Raw genomic sequence first — 18,983 nt, forward strand, 5'->3', positions numbered from 1 at the left:
AGGCAGCGACTAGGAAAATGAACTCAACGGTAATTGATGACTTATCATGCTGTCTGTTTTTCTTGTTTACTACTTTTTAAATAATATTTCTATTTATTTTATAAACCTTACATAAATTCTTACAAAATAAATAAGTCATTACAAAATAAATAGAAACGTTATTTAAAAAGTAGTAAACAAGGAACATAGACAGCATGATAAGTCATCAATTACCGTTGAATTCATTTTTCTAGTCGCTGCCTTTACCTAGATTTTTGAGTAATTCAAATTCTGGTCACACTGTTATTTCTATAGATGGCAACACTGAAAATTCTTCCGATTTGTATTTTCAGCTGTAGAATAACATTATCTATTATTGTGGTAAGTTACATTTTATTACCTCTTTCCACTGGAAAAGAAAAACGGGCAAAAGAGAAACGGGCAAAAGAAAAATTATTAGTTTTTCAAAAATATTTAGTAGTCTGCAGCCTTAAGAAACTGTAGCTGTGGGCAGTATGAGTTCAAAACAATAACCACTCATCATTTCCAGTTCTCAAGGATTTCATTGAATCTTCAGCTGAAAAACTCTCTGCTGAAATGTACAAAACACTTGTAGGAACTTGAAAGCATTATAGGTGCAAGTTTTCGAGAATATTTCACTGCTCCACAACCTGTTAATGGTTGGATTAAAAATTCTTTCACTAATGTAGAAATCTATGATATACAAGATGTGAATCTCTCTAACACAGAACAAGAACAGCTATTGGAACAATCCTGCAACACTTCATGGAAAAACGTTTTCAAAGAAAATGAACTTTGTAGCTTTTGCTTGCGTACTATTGGTATGAAGAGTTGTCTAAAAAGCCAGTGCAACAATTGATACCTTTCCCTATCACTTACTGATGTGAGCAGACCTTTTCTGCTCTTTGCAGTATTAAAACTTTAAAGCGAAATCGTCTTAATGTGGAATCGGACCTAAGATTGATGGTGACAAAACTTATTCAGATTTCAATATAATTATGGAAAAACAAAGAATTGTATTCCCCACATTAGTGACCCTACATTAAAGAATACTATCAAATAGATTTCCTTTTTAAAAAACAAAGAAAAAAAGACATTGATTTTTCTGTCTTGAAAGTTACTGCATTCTCAATTGAAATTTCGTTCAGTAGAAAACAATCATGTATCTTTAGAATAAATTACTTATTGCATTGTTTTTCTTGATCGTTTTTCTTGTCAGTGGTAATTGTAATTAGTATATTTATTTAATACCATGTGAAATTTCAGATAGCATTGCAAGGGGGTCCGCAGATCACTTTCCGACTGAACAGTGGGCCTGCGTTATTGGAAAGTTTGAGAACCACTGAATAAGCGTGTCCCGGCGGCGTTTGATTTTAACACATTTTTCACGTTATTTCTCTAAAAGTTTGCAACACTGATCTACGTTTACCATCTCTTGTGTCTTTATGTTCATTGTTGCTTTCAATGATGATATCCAATTTAGGTCATTCGATTTACAAAAGCATAACTTTCTCCTGGGTTGGCAACACCATTCATCCAGTGATGCTCTTCAATACACGGGCCGGTGTCCTCCTTTCTCTAGTTGCTTCGTACAAAGTTTCATTTCTCTGTCTCTTTTGGTTTCTGCGTTATCAAATTGGACATTATAAATTATATTATTCTATAATGGGGAAACGGCATGGGTTAACGTTCTCGTAGTGAGCTGCTACTTCACTAATGCGTGTTTACGGCCACATAGAGTACATTTCGTGGGCATGTGTATCGTAACACGGAATTATCTTATATAATGGACACCCTAATACAAATATCATGAATACTTGACCTGTCCACAATATAATACACATAGAAGCCGAGAAAAATACACGTACGATTTAACCTTAGACGTAAAATATAATTCTGATAAGATACTAGGTAGCCCTAAATCTACTCCCCCTGAGCGAAATAACAAAACAACTATACAGTTGTCTCAATGCTTATTGAGATAGCTCACCGGAAGTGAGATTAAAGTAATCAACTGTTGGAGCAGAAGCATTTCCTCTTTCTGGAGGGCTGTTGCGTTGTTGCTTGCAACAGAAGCCACTTTTGCGATTACAATAACATGATTTTATTTTTCTTCTCTGGTGTTGCATTTTTCAGTGAAATATGTTACTTCGTCTTATATTAACCTATACCAATGATGCTGTGCATTGTAGAAGCCAACGAAAGTTTTTTTTTTAATGAGATTTTCATCGCCTTACGCTTTAGCAATTTCAATATCCTTTAGCAGTGGAGATGATTGAGAAACGTCAAAAAAATATGTCATATTTCAAGGAAATTTACTCTTTTTTAAAAAATAAAAGTTATTGTGAAACATTTTTTTTTTATTTGCGTACGTGTGTGTGTACGAAGGAAGGAAAATCAATTTCATTATCCTTCACTGATTTTAACTCCGTGCAGTGTGGCTCATTGGGAAGCCCGTAAATATATATAAATAAATAAACACTTTGTTTCACTAAAATCGCATAACTTTTATACAGTTTATCCTGGAAAATTATTTTATATGTAAGTGTGCACTCTTTCAACATGAGGTGGATTTTCTCTTTTTTAACCCCGTACTGTCTATCTTGATGAACTGCAACCCCAAACTATGAGGTTATTTTGGAAATCTGGAGGAAGCCACATAATAAGATTCATTACAATTTGATAAGTTTTGTGAGAATTATTGTGGAGCACACAGAGGGGCAGATGAGCAGACGAACTGAACACACAGAGGGGCAGATGAGCAGACGGACTGAACACACAGAGGGGCAGATGAGCAGACGGACTGAACACACAGAGGGGCAGATGAGCAGACGGACTGAACCACATAGAGGAGCAGATGAGCAGACGGACTGAACCACATAGAGGGGCAGATGAGCAGACGGACTGAACACATAGAGGATCAGATGAGCAGACGGACTGAACACACAGAGGGGCAGATGAGCAGACGGACTGAACACACAGAGGGGCAGATGAGCAGACGGACTGAACACACAGAGGGGCAGATGAGCAGACGGACTGAACACACAGAGGGGTAGATAAGCACTCGGACTGAACACTGACAAGAAGACTTACAGACGGAGAGATGGGTTAAATATACAGACGAGCAGATGGACAGACAGAGAGATGGATTGAACATACAAAGAGCAGATGCAGAAATGGACTGAACTCATAGACGGGAAGATGGACAGACGGAGGAGACATTGAACACATAAATGCCGGTTAAGTCGAGTAGTAGAAGATCGCTACTCTCGCTTCAATTAATATGGAGTCATGAAATAAATAAAAACAATAACTTTCGAAACTCAGTCATTGAATAAAAATAGTAAGTACAGGATTGTATTGGAAAACTATTTCTTTAATGTGTACGGGAGCACACTGAATCAGAGCACACATCTCATAAGAAATGTCTCAAAGTTCAATTCCAGGCTATGTCTCGTTCAGAAAAGTATAATGTCTTGAGCTTTCTTTAATTTATTCCTTTTACTAATTGCTTGATAATCCTTCTTTACTGCAGCTGCATGGCATAAATGTAGACTAAAGATTTCATTTCGTTACTTTTTCTTGTAGACCTCTTATAATTGTCAAATGTTTATCAATTATAACCGAACATTATAGCCTAGACAAGAAAAGTATTCGAAACAAACCAGTTTTGTTTTTAACCAGCTCAAAATGAACCTAAGGGAAACGAAATAGTAAATAGGGGAATAATAATTGAGTGATAGAACAGAGGGTTATGTGAGCGAGACGGAACTTCCCCAATAGAAACAAATACACTTTTTGAGACGAGGCAACACTTTCACGATAAATTTTCGAGATGAATTAATTTCAACTCTTGTCTCGTGTGCATCTCTAGATGCTAGGGGGCCGCGGTGGCTCAGTAGTAGAGCTTTCACCTCTGGTGCTAAGGGTCCCGGGTTCGATCCCAGCCCCCGCCAAGTTAACTTTGTGGTGAACAAACACTGTGTGCGTGGGTTTTCTCGGGGTTCTCCCGTTTCCTCCCACTTTCTTCATTCCACCATTTTCATTCATTACTCATCATCATCGTCTCCTTAAGCCTAACCGGCATAACCGTGGGACGTAAAACTCAAAGATTTCATTTTCATTTTTTTCATCTCTAGATGTATAGGGTTCCCAGTTCGATTCTAGCCCATGCAGGTAGACTGTAATGTGCTCATGGGTTTTCTATGGATTTCTGATGTTTCTTAGTCTAAAATAACTATAATGCACTTTTCATTTATTGTGTTTCTCCTTTAATTAAAGGGCATAACCACCGTTTCATTTTCATTTTTCAAGTTAATACATATTTACGAGTTCTTTTCTCACTGTGTTTGCGTCAAATATGGAGCAGAATTTTGTCATTTTCATATAAGACTTAAATGAAAGAGAATGTGACATTCAAAGAAATGATAAACTCATTTTACGTTAAGCGGACCCTACCATATAATGATAATGTAGTATTTAACCATAGCTGATCTCAGTGGAAATCGAATTTAGATCACCAACACTAAAGGCAACAATGCTAACTCTTTTGCTGCACTTTGGTTTTGCTAGTAATTCTGATTTTAGATTGTTTTGTTAGTTTGTACGCTATGCGCGTGTCAGAGATTCCCTGCAGTAGAGAGAAGCACAGAGTGCAGCTGTGGTCTCTCAACCAGCGGAGCTATGTTTCATTCTGGACACTTTCCACACACGAAACCCCAATACATACGAATTGTGTTTTTCTTTTCTCTGTTGCCTGGAATATTCATCATTGTTTAATAGGAAATGGATCATATTTGATAAACGGAGATACATGAATGTAAAGTATATAACGGACACGGATGCCGTGGGTCAATGGAAACTTGACCCATGACTTACTGACTTACTGACCCATCGTAACCCACTCTGACCCATGATCCACCACTCAACGTGACTCACTCTGACCCTCGATCCACCATGAGCCACCACCCACCGTGGCCCACTGTGACCCATCATCCACCAAAATCCATCGTCATCAACTGTGACGAAGACCAACGCCCTTTTTCCCACTGACTAAAAAGTTTACATTTGTAATAGAACAAAGTTTTGAAGATATCACTAATCGAAGTTTAAATTTCTACAGTCAATTCATCAAGTACCGCTCTATTACAATACTGTGGATCTGACCTTTACGATATAAAATAGTGAAGTGTTTGTCACGAGCCATATTACGATGAATTTAAATTTAATTATCGTATATAGTTATTTTCTTGCTGAATTGCAAATACTTTTCAGTGGAAAATAGCCTAAAATTTGAAAATCTCAAATCAAGGTAAACTAGGCGAACGTAAAGGGAAAGAAACCGTGTAATATTCGACTGTGTGTCTAAAGCAGTGTTGGGCAAAATCAATTGAAATCAATTGCAGTTGATCAACCAATTGAAAGTAATTGCTCTGAAAATCAATTGCAATTGATTTCAATTGCAATTGATTTCAATTTGTAATTGACAATTAATTTCAATTGCAATTGAATTCAATCATAAAATTTGCAATTAAATTTTCGTCAATTGTTAATTGTTAATTGGTCATCAGGCAATTGAAACTTTTAATTGTTAATTGTCAATTGCAAAGGGTGCAATTGAAACATTCAATTGTTAATTGCAATTGACAATTGAAACTTGTAATTGTTAATTGTAATTGTTAATTGCAATTGAAATCAGCAATTAAAACTGAAGATAAGAAGATGTGTGTATATTGTATTGTCCACTTGTTACTGTTTTACATATTTCAAATAAGGTACTTATAAGAAATGCTGGATACCTACCATCCCTTTCCCCCTCGGAAGAAAGCCGTGAAACTAAGTATTTTTTAAGTATATTATGTTTATGGTTCTATCCCCCTCGAAAGAACTCTATATGCCCGTCATGCATACAATAGGAATGAGCACGAGCGAGTTCGAGCGAGTTTTCTTTAAAACTCAACTCGACTCGACTCAAAGCAGACATCTTTGAGTTCGACTCGAGATCTCGCCCCGAAAAATTTCCCCCAACTCGACTCGAATTCGGATCGAGTTTCCAGTCGAGTCGAGCCAATTCGAGCTGAATCCCTTGTGTAGTTCCAAGTACTACTATCTTCAAGTATCCTACATAGACAATATAATTATCAATGATACTACTACTACTACTATAACTAATTATTATTATAACACCGTGTACCTGTATAAACATGGAATATAGGCGGTTTGTATCGGAATACTAAAAATTAGTTAACTGTCGATCTCGGTAGTCAAGAAATCTTCAGGAGGCAAGGACATCGGTCACGAGGTTCTTGGTTTGAGTTCAGGAGGAGCAAACAATTGTATTCGGGCTCGAGCCAAAAATTGTTAGAAGTTATGGGACTCCAGCCAAACATGTTTAAAACTGCTCGACCCGGGTTTAGGGTTGTCAACGACTCAAGCGGCTCGCTCACAGCTCATTCACTTATCGAGCCGAACCGAGAAGTGAGCCGAGCCAACAGCTCATCCAACCGAGCCAGCTCGAGCCGAACCGAACCGAGTGATTGCTTACCCCAACCGAGCCGGTTCGAGCTATTGGCTCAGTTAAGCTAACTCGAACCCAACCTATGGACTCGTTTCAACGGAGCTGGTTTGAGCCATTGGCTTAATTGAGCCCAGTCGATGGGTAATCCCAACCAAGCCAGCTCAAGCTGTACGCTAAGTTGAACCGAGCCGGGCCGGTTGACATCACTATTCCGGTTGGGCTTCTACTTTGGCTAAAAAATTGGACCCTGCAGTTCTCAGCCTTGATGGTAAGAACTACAAAAAATGATATGAAATTTTTAGTTTTACGTCCCGCACTTATGCTGGTTAGGCTAAAGGAGACGGTGATGATGGGAAATGAATGAAATGAAGAAAGTGGAAGGAAACGGGAGAACCCCGAGAAAATCACGAGCACGGTGTTTGCCCACCACAAAGTCCAAACTGCGCGAGCTAGGATCGAACCAGGGACCTCAAGCACCGGAGGTGAACGTTCTACCACTGACCCACCGCGCGCCCTGGTAAGAACTACAGTATATACTTATATTGGTGCTCACGGCGTCATTAACTTGTTCCACCACCAACGAATTTCGAGGTACTTTGTTTTGCATCTTTTGTGCGTATTTTGTGTCGCTTTGTGCGCCTATTCCCACATTTTGTGCATCACCGGAAGTGGGTCAAAGTGGGCCTACAAATATGGCGGAACAAATTATTGCTCTTCCGCCACCAATGAATTTCGAGGTCGTTTCCTTCACATCGTTTTGTGCCGTTTTGTGCGTCTCCTTCCGTTTTGTGCGTCATGGGAAGTGGGTTAAAATGAGTCCCCAAGGTGGGACGAAAATGACCAAGAGTTCCGCCACTATTAAATCTCGAGGTCGTTAATTTCACATCGCGTACCCTTTTGTGCGTCTATTTCGACGTTTTGTGCGTCACTGGAAGACGGTCAAAATGGGCCTCAAAGGTGGGACGAAATTGACCCACTGCTCCGCCACTACCGAATTTTAAGGTTCTTCCTTTCGCATCGACTAGTGAATGTTTCGTGCCGTTTCGTGTCCTTATTTCCACGTTTTGTGCGTCACCGGAAGTGGGTCAAAATGGGCTTCCAAGATGGGACGAAAATGACCAAGAGTTCCGCTTTTATCGAATTTCGAGGTCGTTAATTTCACACCGCGTACCCTTTTGTGCGCCTATTTCGACGTTTTGTGCGTCACTGGAAGACGGTCAAAATGGGCCTCGAAGGTGGGACGAAAATGACCCACTTCTCCGCCACTACCAAATTTCGAGGTCCTTCCTTTTGCATCGACTACTGAATTTTCGTGATGTTTCGTGCCCCCATTTCCACGTTTTGCGCGTCACCAGAAGTGGGTCAAAATGGGCTTCCAAGATGGGACGAAAATGACCCACTGTTCCGCCACTATCGAATTTCGAGGTCGTTAATTTCACATCGCGTACCCTTTTGTGCGCGTATTTCGACGTTTTGTGCGTCACTGGAAGACGGTCAAAATGGGCCTCGAATGTGGGACGAAAATGACCCACTACTCCGCCACTACCAAATTTCGTGATCCTTCCTTTCGCATCGACTAGTGAATGTTTCGTGCCGTTTTGTGCCCTTATTTCCACGTTTTGCGCGTCACCAGAAGTGTGTCAAAATGGGCCTCCAAAGTGTGACGAAAATGACTCACTCCGCCACTACCTAATTTCGAGGTCCTTCCTTTTGCATTGACTAGTGCCTGTTTTGTTACGTTTTGTGCCCCTATTTCCACGTTTTGTTCGTCACCAGAAGTGTGTCAAGATGAGCCTCCAAGGTGTGACGAAAATGACCCACTGTTCCGACACTATCGAATATCTAGATCGTTACTTTCGCATCGTTTAGTGCACTTTTTTTTTTTTAAACGTTTTCTGCGCCTATTTCTCGTCTTGTGCATCACCCGAGGTGAGTTAAACGAGCTTTAAAGTGGGAGTTAAATGACTCACTCTATGACGTATCCTGAAGCAAACGCATCTTTCTTCCAATCAAGCTAGCTTTCTTAACGAGGCGGGTACTTGCCAAACCGGTCTCAGCTGTTTCTCACTGTTACTCGGCTGTGCAACTGCAACAACTCACTGTAGCCATGTCTTTACATATGAAATGGTACACATGAACTTAAACGCAGTGATATCAGACAGTACTTATAAACATGGATAACAGGTTGTTTTCTGTGATCATGAAAGAAGTATCATGTAATAGCACAACTAATATTACAGTGACATTATTCTTTGTGATATTCAAATCTAGGAGTACGGAATCTCTCGGACACTCTGTAGTATAAGTATAATTCCAATTATATGTGATTTTCTTGGTATGCATCTTTCACAAATAATAGTTTTGGTACTTACATCATATAATCATCAAATGTAGGAAATAAATGCTGTGTTTAAAAAAAAGTAGCCTGTTTAATTTCAGTTTCGTTCTGTTATTGAAGTTTCTACGATGACATCGTATTTAAAGTTTTACGGCAAAGATGTGAAATATCGCGACACAGTGCTGTACAGAGTCGTTCTCTTTGAAAAAAACTGTCTGAAGCCATATCAAACAACTAAATAGGATTATTTCCCTTCATGGCATTAGATGTGTTTTAGCATAGCTGTGACTGAAATGGAATTGTGCCACATTCCTTTTGTAACAAAAATAGCTAAGGTTTAATTTGTCGAATTCAATCCTTGTGTTTTTTCCTCTCTTTCCTTCTTTAAGGTATCAACACGATGTTAAGAGTATTTCATTACCTACTGAATCCGTCCTTCCCAAAAATTTCAGTTGCAATTTCCGATACACACTGATGTCTTATTAAATATTGCTTTATAATCTTTTACACAAATAAGGTTACTTTTGTAAGTATGGCTTCTCATTAATATTTTCATTTTAAAAAATTAGAAATAACCAGTGTCGGATCTTGAGGAAATCGTGGGGGTCACGGTGGCTGACTCTGACACGGTAGAGCGCTGACCACTGGTACCTGGGGTCTTCGGTTCGATTCTCGGACAATCAAGTTTGTGATGAATAACATCGTGTCCGTGGGTTTTCTTGGGGTACTTCCGTTTTCTTCCACATTCTCATTCCACCGATTCTACCCTCATCATTAACTTGGCTTAAATATCCGTTTCCCTTAGCCTAAATGGCACCATCGTCGGACGTTAAACTGAAATCAAGATTTCATTTTCATTTCAGAAAGTCCTATAGGTCGCTTCAAACTAAGGGAAAAAAACTAATCTATTTTATGCTTTTAGGTAAGTATACAAGAATTACCAGGTAAGTTTTTTCCCCTTAGTTTGTATTGAAAAAAGATTAATATTTATCGATGTAACTTTAATCATGAGCCCGTAATGAAGACAATTTGGACCAAACCTTTCGAAGAACCTATTGGAAAATAGAAGTATAATCCTTGGTTTGAGCCCATGCCTTAGGCTAAGGAAGTTTGCTGGAATGAAATTGTGTGGGGGTAAACGGCAGAATTCCGAGAAAATCCACATGATGTCCACAACAAACTGACATGACCTGAGGCCTAACCGACTTGAGATTAAAAAGGTATTTGAGCACCTGTCATGTGTCACTTATTCTTGGGACGTCCCTATAACATTAAAAACAAAACATTTAAAAAAAATTAAGAAGAAATCTTACTTCCGTTTCAAACAGAAACGGGGTGGTCCCCTTGAACAAAGAACGAAAGTTTAAAGTTTATGTGAAACTCGGTAAATCTGCCACTGAGACGTTCCACATATTGCAGCTAATTTACAACAGAGATGTTGCCTTGAGTCATATGTAGTGTCTTTTGAGTAGCATGTACGCTTCAAGAGCGGAAGAACATTGGTGGAAGACGGCAGAGAGAAGGAAGACCTTCAACGAGTTCAACACTGGAAAAATGTCGAAACCATTTGGCAACTTATGCGTCAGGATCGTTGTAGAACAATCCACAACATCGCTTCTATTGTCAAAGTGTCATACAAAACAGCCCAGTCAATTTTCATATATGATTTGAATGCGTGCCCTATGCTGCCAAAGTCGTTCTCCAGGCTGCTGACCCAGAAGCAGATGGAACATTGTGTTGAAGTCTGCCAAAGAACTTCGTCAGCATACCTGTCGCTCTTTCTCCAAGCCTGCTGTTCATGTCAAAATCACAAAAGTAGTTACGCACGTGGTCACAATTGCATGATCCGCACAACTACCGATGCACAAAAAAATCTCTTGGCACACTTATAGTTGATGCTGCCTGTGATTATGCGAGCGGTCTTGTGCCGCCACCTATTATCATTGTTACAAAACTAGTCTAGAAAGTTTTTGATGCCACCTCGTATACTATCATTACATTCTATTATACAGTTTTATTGTAATATTTATGTACCATTATTTCCGGTTGAGAAGAGAAAAGACAAGACATCCCTATATTCCGATTTGCCTTTTAAGGAATAGTAGAAGGTATGGTAAAAAGACGAAGAACAGGGGAACACAAATGTAAATGATGAATGATATTAAAAACCATTATTTTCATGTTAATTGGCGGAAAATCGAAGTGCAAAGGCAAGCTTACCAAAGACACTAATTAGAAAGTCGTTCCGAACGTGGAAGAGGAGACTTGGGTACCGTGAAGAGTGAGCAGCAAGATATTGACAAAAATAAAGTACATTCGTAATTACAAATATCACGAATGTTATAACAAAGAAGCTTTAAATTAAATAATGTAACAAAATAACTATTAAGTAAGAGCAAAGCTGGGACAATGGTATGGAGACATTTTCCTGGAAAAAATGTTAATCGGTGGGAATTTATTGTTATTATTATTATTATTATTATTATTATTATTATTATTATTATTATTATTATTATTATTATTATTATTATTATTATTATTATTATTATTGAAGATTGGGGAATTTAATGTTTTATATCAATTAGAAAATGAAATTAAATGAAATCTTTAAGTTTTACGTCCCACGAATATGCCGGATAGGCTAAAGGAGACGGTAATAATGAGAAATAAATGAAATTGTGGAATGGAATGAAGAAAGTAGGAGGAAACGGAAAAATCCCGAGAAAACCTATGTACACGATGTTTGTTCACCACAAAGCTCACTTAGCGCGTGCTGGGATCAAGCCAAAGACCCTATGCACCATAGATGAACATTCTACCACTAAGCCACCGCGCTATTTCCCTGATATGAAATAGCAAAAGGGGCCAGAGCAACTAGCGGCAAGAAGGGAGTGTGAAGTATGCACGGTTCACGAAGGAGGGGTCTATGTAAACAAGGTTGAGAAGTACTCCACTAGAGGCGGAGACGCGACTTGAAAGAAGTGGCGGATTTTGAGGAGAGTCACATTGATAAATACTGGAACTGTTATCACTACAACGTAAGGAAAAATTACATAGTGCACTAAATCTTGTATTTGTTACGTAAGTACATTAGGCAAATTCCTTTTGCTTGGTTTATAACGTTATTTTTTATCGATGTGACTTCCCTCAAAAGCCGCCACTGCGTGAAACAAGTAAGAACAAAATAAAATTACTGACAGGACGCCACTCTCTTTAAGTTTGTCCCTGGTCTATGTTCACCGAGAAATGTTGTAATCATACAACAACTAATTCCTCTCAGATGATCCTAGATCATAATTTATTAGATGATACGCCATTAAAAATATTTTTAATTGTACTGGTTCTCAAGGGCACTGATTTCTCTGTAACTTCGAGATAGCCCATTCAGAAGTGTGTTTGTTTGCAGACAAGGTTTTAAGAACTCATATATGAGTATTTTAAGACAAATTGAATTCAAATTATGCCAAATATTGTATATTCATTAAAAATATATATATATATATATATATATATATATATATATATATATATATATATATATATATATATATATATATATATATATATATATATATATATATATATATATAACAGTAAAAAGGAATATTCATAAAAATGTATGAGGGGCTCATATGAGAATAGGGGGTCCCGGGCCCTACGCCCACCCCCAGGAACGGTGTCCTTACTGTTAATGTTGTTCAGAGGCGGATCTAGAAGTTAAAAATGGGGGGCTGCCAGAACCTAGTATATGATAGGTATATCATAAGTTTACTATAAACTTTAAAAATTACACAAATGATAGCTTAAATTATTTTTGTCACTCAGAAAACTGGGAGCGTAGGCCCCCCTGGCTAGATCCGCCACTGATGCTGTTACTGGTTGCAAATCAAAATGAGGAATATGTGTTAAGAAACGACTTTTTTCTTGTTTATTTGTTCTACGGGGTATGGAAGCTCAGTTGTAGAACATTCATTTCTGGTGCGAGATATTCCTTGTTCGATACCATAGTATCCGTGTATTTTCTCGAGCTTTACCCATATTCTCCTACATTCTCATTTCACCAACCATTTTTCCATAATCATTCACTTTAATTAATTATCCGTCTCATAAGGAATAAACAAGGAACGTAAAACTGGAAGATTTGTATTTATTTGTTTGTTTGTTTCATTTTAATTAAACATCTTTTACCATTACAGAAAATTCAGTTTAATATGAATCCAAATACGTGTGCCTTAATCGGGGATCGATCCTGGGTATATTCACACAGAAAGCAATCATTTTAGTCATTTGGTTACTCAATAATTCTAAAATTCAACCTAAAACAAAAATCAAGCAAGATTTCAGTCGTGGCTAAGCGGTAAGCGTATTCGTCTTTGAAGTGGGAGTCCCGGGTTCGATTCCCAGCGGGAGTTCATGTTGTTCGAATCAGTAGTCCCATTTCATATAGACGTGCTGCTGAAAAGGACTTTAAACTCAAAATTCAAGCAATCTCTTTGGATTCCATTTCAGTTTTATAGTTAGTGTTATAGTGTTTTGAAATTTATTTAAAATGAATTATTTAAACTAATCTTAAAGTGTTTAGTAGTTAAAATATATTCAAAGAGTAAAAAGGAAATAGGGCATACATTTTTAGGTTCTGTAATATACATAGACAAGAAAAAGTAAGTCAAGTTCTTTCAAGGAGATGCTTACACAATGATCAAGTTCATTCTGCGCTCTTGATCGAGATAAAGAGTCCACGTGACACTTAGATTTGCTTGTATGGAAAGTTAAAAAAATTCTTGTACGTCAAGTCAAGTGCTGGTTCGATCGAATGCAGCACTCCCGCGCCCGCTCTCTATGATCTTGCATCGTTTGGCCTAATCCTCGTTTCGCCTAAGCAATTATCTGACACTTTTATGACAGATAAATGATAAGATTTGTGTCCGCCATTTTAGGCGAAATAAGGATCCTCGTTTGGCCTAATCCTCGTTTTGCCTAAAACGATGGACTATAAAAAAATCGCGGAAATAAAACTGGAGGGAAATTTGGAAAGAATGTTCCCTACTATATGAACAACTGAGAAATATTTGATTTAACCATAACTAATTTGTAATTTAGAAAATGCTTTGAGAGTTGTGTTAGGTTATTTTTCCTTACCATTTTGAGGACAGCTTATTAGATATACCTCTCATTTAAATTTAATGCTTTCACAGTGTGTATAGTGGCTATATTTGAGATGAGAGAAAAATAATAAGTTACACGTAGTTTATTTCCTGTTACTAATTTCGTTTAAACATGAGTGTTATAGTTTGTAGTTTGTTTTCAAATATCTGATATTGTTAAATAATACTTACTGCTAAACAATTTCTTAAAGGAAATATAGTTTGCGTGAGTATAAACCGGAATATGTATTTTACATTTCTGTTTGTTTCGTTCTTATGTGGATGTAGAAGATATTTTATTGTGGGTTTTGCTGAGGATTTCATACTGAAAAGGGTGAGTAAGAGGGAGGAAAAATCGGCAAAAACACCTCTTACACGCTAGCCGTCAGAAGAAAAAAAAATGGGAATTCTAGCTCTAGACAGGTACTAAGATCGGACAGCTATCCTCTGAAGAAAAGGCATAACTATCCAGAAATGAATTTGCAGAAGGATTTCTTAGAAGAGAGAGACTGGGTGAGGGAAGGTGATTAGGATATTGATAGGAATACCTTCATTTCGACGTATGGGATCAAAAGCTGACACTTCTCGATGATCAAGACTGATGTCCACATGCTCGGCTCCTTGCTCTCTCAATGGCTCTTGTGGTCCGTTAGTGTCGATATAAAATCAATTAATCAATAATAGATCAATCACTGTCAGTCTTTAATGTGGGCGACAGTACAAATACACATTCTTTCACAATATCAGCTTCAACACTTTATAAAAAAAAACTGTTCATGCATTATAAGTGATGCTATTGTGATTCATTATAATTTTAATTAATATAAAATTAGTAAATATATTGAGATAGATCTGACAAGAAGTATCTGAATTAGTTCATAACAATGGACAACTTTAATCGAAATGTGATTTGTGCCAAATCACTCCGCTGGCAATGTTTGTAAGGTGCGCTTGAGCGTGGTATTTCATTCAATTCAAATGTATCTATTTCGTCTCCCTTAGCCTGAAGGGCATAATTGTGGGACGTTAAACTCAAAGATTTTTTTCAAATGTATCTATTGTTTATGTAATTATTTAGTCACATAATCTACTGTAAAGGCTTTTTTTTAGCAAGTATATTTCACATGACATTAACTATTTTTCAGTATTTACTCAAACGTAGGAAATGATTTCAAAGCTCTTTCACTACTTTCAGTATTTGTGTTCTTTATTGCAAAATGTTCTGAAGTACATTTAAGTCAGCTGTGCACGAACACATAGGAAAGGAGCTCCAGATAAACAAGTATTCTTCATATCCTAGTAGTTTTTTATACGTCTCTGCTTCACTTATGCTTTTGTCGTCCCAATGCATTACATTTTGAATTTTCTTAATCAACTACTTTTTATTTTCATTGTGAAACTATTCTCGTTTGAAACTATACTCGGGACCAGAATACAGCAAATTATGGATGCGTTAAAATATTAAATAATACTTTTGATAAAGTGGATAATTTCAAATATCTAGGATCAATATTAACAGAGGAAAATCATATTCACGGAGAAATTAAATGTCGACTAAAAGCAGGGAATTCGTGTTACTATTCGGTTCAAAATCATTTGTCGTCGCGAATTCTGTCGAGGAATTTGAAGCTTAAAATATACAAAACGATAATCATGCCTGTTGTTTGTATGGCTGCGAAACATGGTCACTTACTCTGAGGGAACAACATAGACTGAAAGTATTTGAGAACTAGATCCTGAGACGAATATTCGGACCCAAGAAGAACAGAAATGGGGAATGGCGGAAATTTCATAGCGAGAAACTACATAATTTATACGGTTTACTAAACATTCTTAGGATCACCAAATTTAGGAGGCTCGGGTGGGCAGATCATGTAGCTAGGATGGAAGAAAGTAGAAACGCTTTCAAAGTCTTGACTGGAAGACCAATCGGAAAACGACCATTAGGAAGACTTAGGCGCAGATGGGAGGACAATATTAAGATGGATCTCGCAGAGATTGGAATACGAAGTAGAAACTGGATGCAGTTAGCTAAGGATAGAAGTCAATGGAGAGCTTTTGTGAACGCGGCATTGAACCTCCGGGTTCTATAGGCCATAGAGTTAGTTAGTTAGTTATTGGTGAAACTATATATTTTGCATTTCTTAATACTTCTAGGGAATTTTCTCTTGTAATTTCCCTCCAATTTTGTTTCCGCGATTTTTTTTATAGTCCATCGTTTTAGGCAAAACGAGGATTAGGCCAAACGAGGATCCTTATTTCGCCTAAAATGGCGGACACAAATCTTATCATTTATCTGTCGTGAAAGTGTCAGATAATTGGTTAGGCGAAACAAGGATTAGGCCAAACGTGGCAACACGGCTCTCTATACACAAACTCAACAAAACCCCTTTCTTCACTTCACTACCAGCTCTATGTGTGACTTCGTTGTATGCACGGCAAAAGAAACATGACAGAAACTTAACACAAAAAATAACGTTACACATTGAGAAATGTTTTAACTAGACAATAATTCATTTTAGAACTAAATACTGAGATTTATTTATTTATTTATTTATTTATTAAAAGACACCATCCTGAACTGAGTTAGTTGAGCGAATTTGTAATGAATGATTACATGGTATTCTATTTCGAATTTCAATTCTTTTCTTATTCCTATGTAAGAATTAACAAATTGAAACTGTACTTACGGAAGAAGAATATTTGAATTTAGTTGCTGTAAGGAATGACCAATGAAATTTTAGATGAGATCGTTATTGCTCAACTTTTACTTGCTTCTCCCATGTCACTTAACGAATACGATTGGTTACTGATAAATGCACCACTCTCTCTACTGTTTATATACATTTCTGACATCACACAGAATAAATATATACTGCAATAATGCTCAGGCCATATAAATGGCCAGGGCCCCTTGCTGGCCCACACAGTAGGTGAATAGACCACCGTTCCGTTCGCTTCTGCGCTTCTCGTCACGACAGGGTGTGTTGCCATGACAACGCGGATCCAATCGAAGTGCTGTGCTCTCGCACACACACATAACACACGACAGGGCTCTAAGTCTTCGTAAACAGATGGGGGACACGGCGAGAACACGAAAAAGCAGCGTTTCCTTATGCACGAGAGATCTAGTAAAAGATGAATTTCAGAGTGTTGCAGTGGTTCTACGCAGCAGAACTCACCAGAGGGTGACGGATGCAGTGTTTAAATTTTTAAAAGCTAAAAATTCTAAACGTATTGAGATCGAATATTGAATACAGGAAGATAATACTTTTTTGTTTTAAAATATAGCATAGGCATCTTACAGCCTTCTTAAGATGTAATAATAATAATAATAATAATAATAATAATAATAATAATAATAATAATAATAATAATAATAATAATAATAATAATAATAATAATAATAATAATAATAATAATGGTTGTTAAGGATCACTGAATCAATGGGCGAAAATGGGTTGTTTTTTTGAACCGGAAGCTTTTTTTAAAAAAAAAAAATCCGGGTGTGAAATTGAATAAGATTTTCTGATAAAAAAATGTTTCCGACAATACTGAAACCAATTTTCCGAGAAAATCGTTTCCGGGTTTGGGGACCGAGCGGTTCTGCTTCTGAAACCAAAACCAATATTGAAGTGGAAGTGAAATTACAGAGGAAAGAAAAATTTTGTAACGAAATTGTTGTAGGTAGTTTCTCGAGTACCATCGTTTCTAGTTTGTAACGATCCTGAGCTTCACGATTTTGCGAATGATGATGATGATAATATGTATATTGGTTCTCTTCTCGAAATACCGTATTATGGTTTTCGGTTTTGTGCACAGAACTGATATATCGAAATGTATTTCAGTTCTCTTCACGATTTACATCGGAAGGCTCGGTGGCTCAGTGGTAGATGCGTGGAATCCTTGGTTCGACCCCCGATCAAATAAGTTTGTGATGGATAACATTGTGTCTGTGGGATTTTCTCGGAATACTTCCGTTTCCTCGAACGTTTTCATTTCACCAATCGAACTCCTCCGTGGCTAAGCGGTTAGCATAGGAGTCTTTGGTGCGGGAGATCCGGGTTCGATTCCCGGCGGGAGCTCATGTAGATTGGATTCTAAGTTAATCAGTCAGTCCACGTCTCATATAGCCTCGCTGCTGAGCGGGATGTTAAACTCAAAATCAACTCAACTCAACTCATTCCACCAATTCTTTCATCATCATTCACTTGCCTTAATCATCCGTCTCCCTTAGCCTAAAGGGCATAATCGTAGGACGTTAAAGTGAAAGATTTCATTTCATTCCCCCCCCCCCTTCCCGATTCATACTGAATTAAAACGCTTACTTAGGTTTCGAGACCGGAAGGCAAAACATATTTGGTTCCACAACCACTAACAATGCTGATATTTACCCTTTTTTTTTTAACACTTTAATTGCCTTACGAGTTGAAATTTAATTGACGCAGGTTTTAAGCTCGGATCCTCGTGATGATTTACAGGTGTCTTGACTTTGGGAGCTACTATATATGATGGAACAGGCTACTCATATTATGATGTAGTAGCAATAATGTAATCTATCGGATGGCCTTCTGGGTAAAACGCTGCAGCTGGTTCGTGAAAATTTTAGTTTTTTGTTAGGATTACGCTAGTAGGATTTATAAGATTGTAATGTTCGTATGTCCGTCTGTCCGTTACTCCACACGATAACTCTTGAATGAAAGTGAATTTGTGAATTCTGCTTTTTTTTCAGTAGATAGCTAGAACAATTATCTCAGCTTAGTTCGTTAAGGAGTCAATCCCTTATCATCTTCACAGCTTAAGGTGGCTTAAATAATGGCAATCCATATCCCACTTATACATTTAATGCTAGTATGCAAACTTCAAAACACTTAAGAGTTATGGGTTGAATAATTATCTGTTTTAGATATTCTTAATCGTTTTATAAACGTAAGTATATTCATTCAGAAATGTACGTTTTCGCATCATCCTCTTTATTGTCTAT

General features: G+C 37.5%; 1 protein-coding gene across 1 annotated transcript in view; it reads right to left on the reverse strand.

Annotated features, from left to right (window-relative positions):
- The window catches only part of LOC145686719 (uncharacterized), a 327,737-nt gene extending 310,790 nt beyond the window's left edge, over positions 1 to 16,947 (reverse strand). The window contains exon 1 of the mRNA XM_081760336.1: positions 16,690 to 16,947. The gene's annotated coding sequence lies outside the window, so the exon portion shown is untranslated. The remainder of the gene's footprint in view (positions 1 to 16,689) is intronic.
- Positions 16,948 to 18,983: the final 2,036 nt, after the last annotated feature.

Source organism: Thermobia domestica, chromosome 1 (assembly GCF_964235325.1).
Source record: "Thermobia domestica chromosome 1, izTheDome1.hap1.1, whole genome shotgun sequence".
Lineage (NCBI taxonomy): Eukaryota > Metazoa > Arthropoda > Insecta > Zygentoma > Lepismatidae > Thermobia > Thermobia domestica.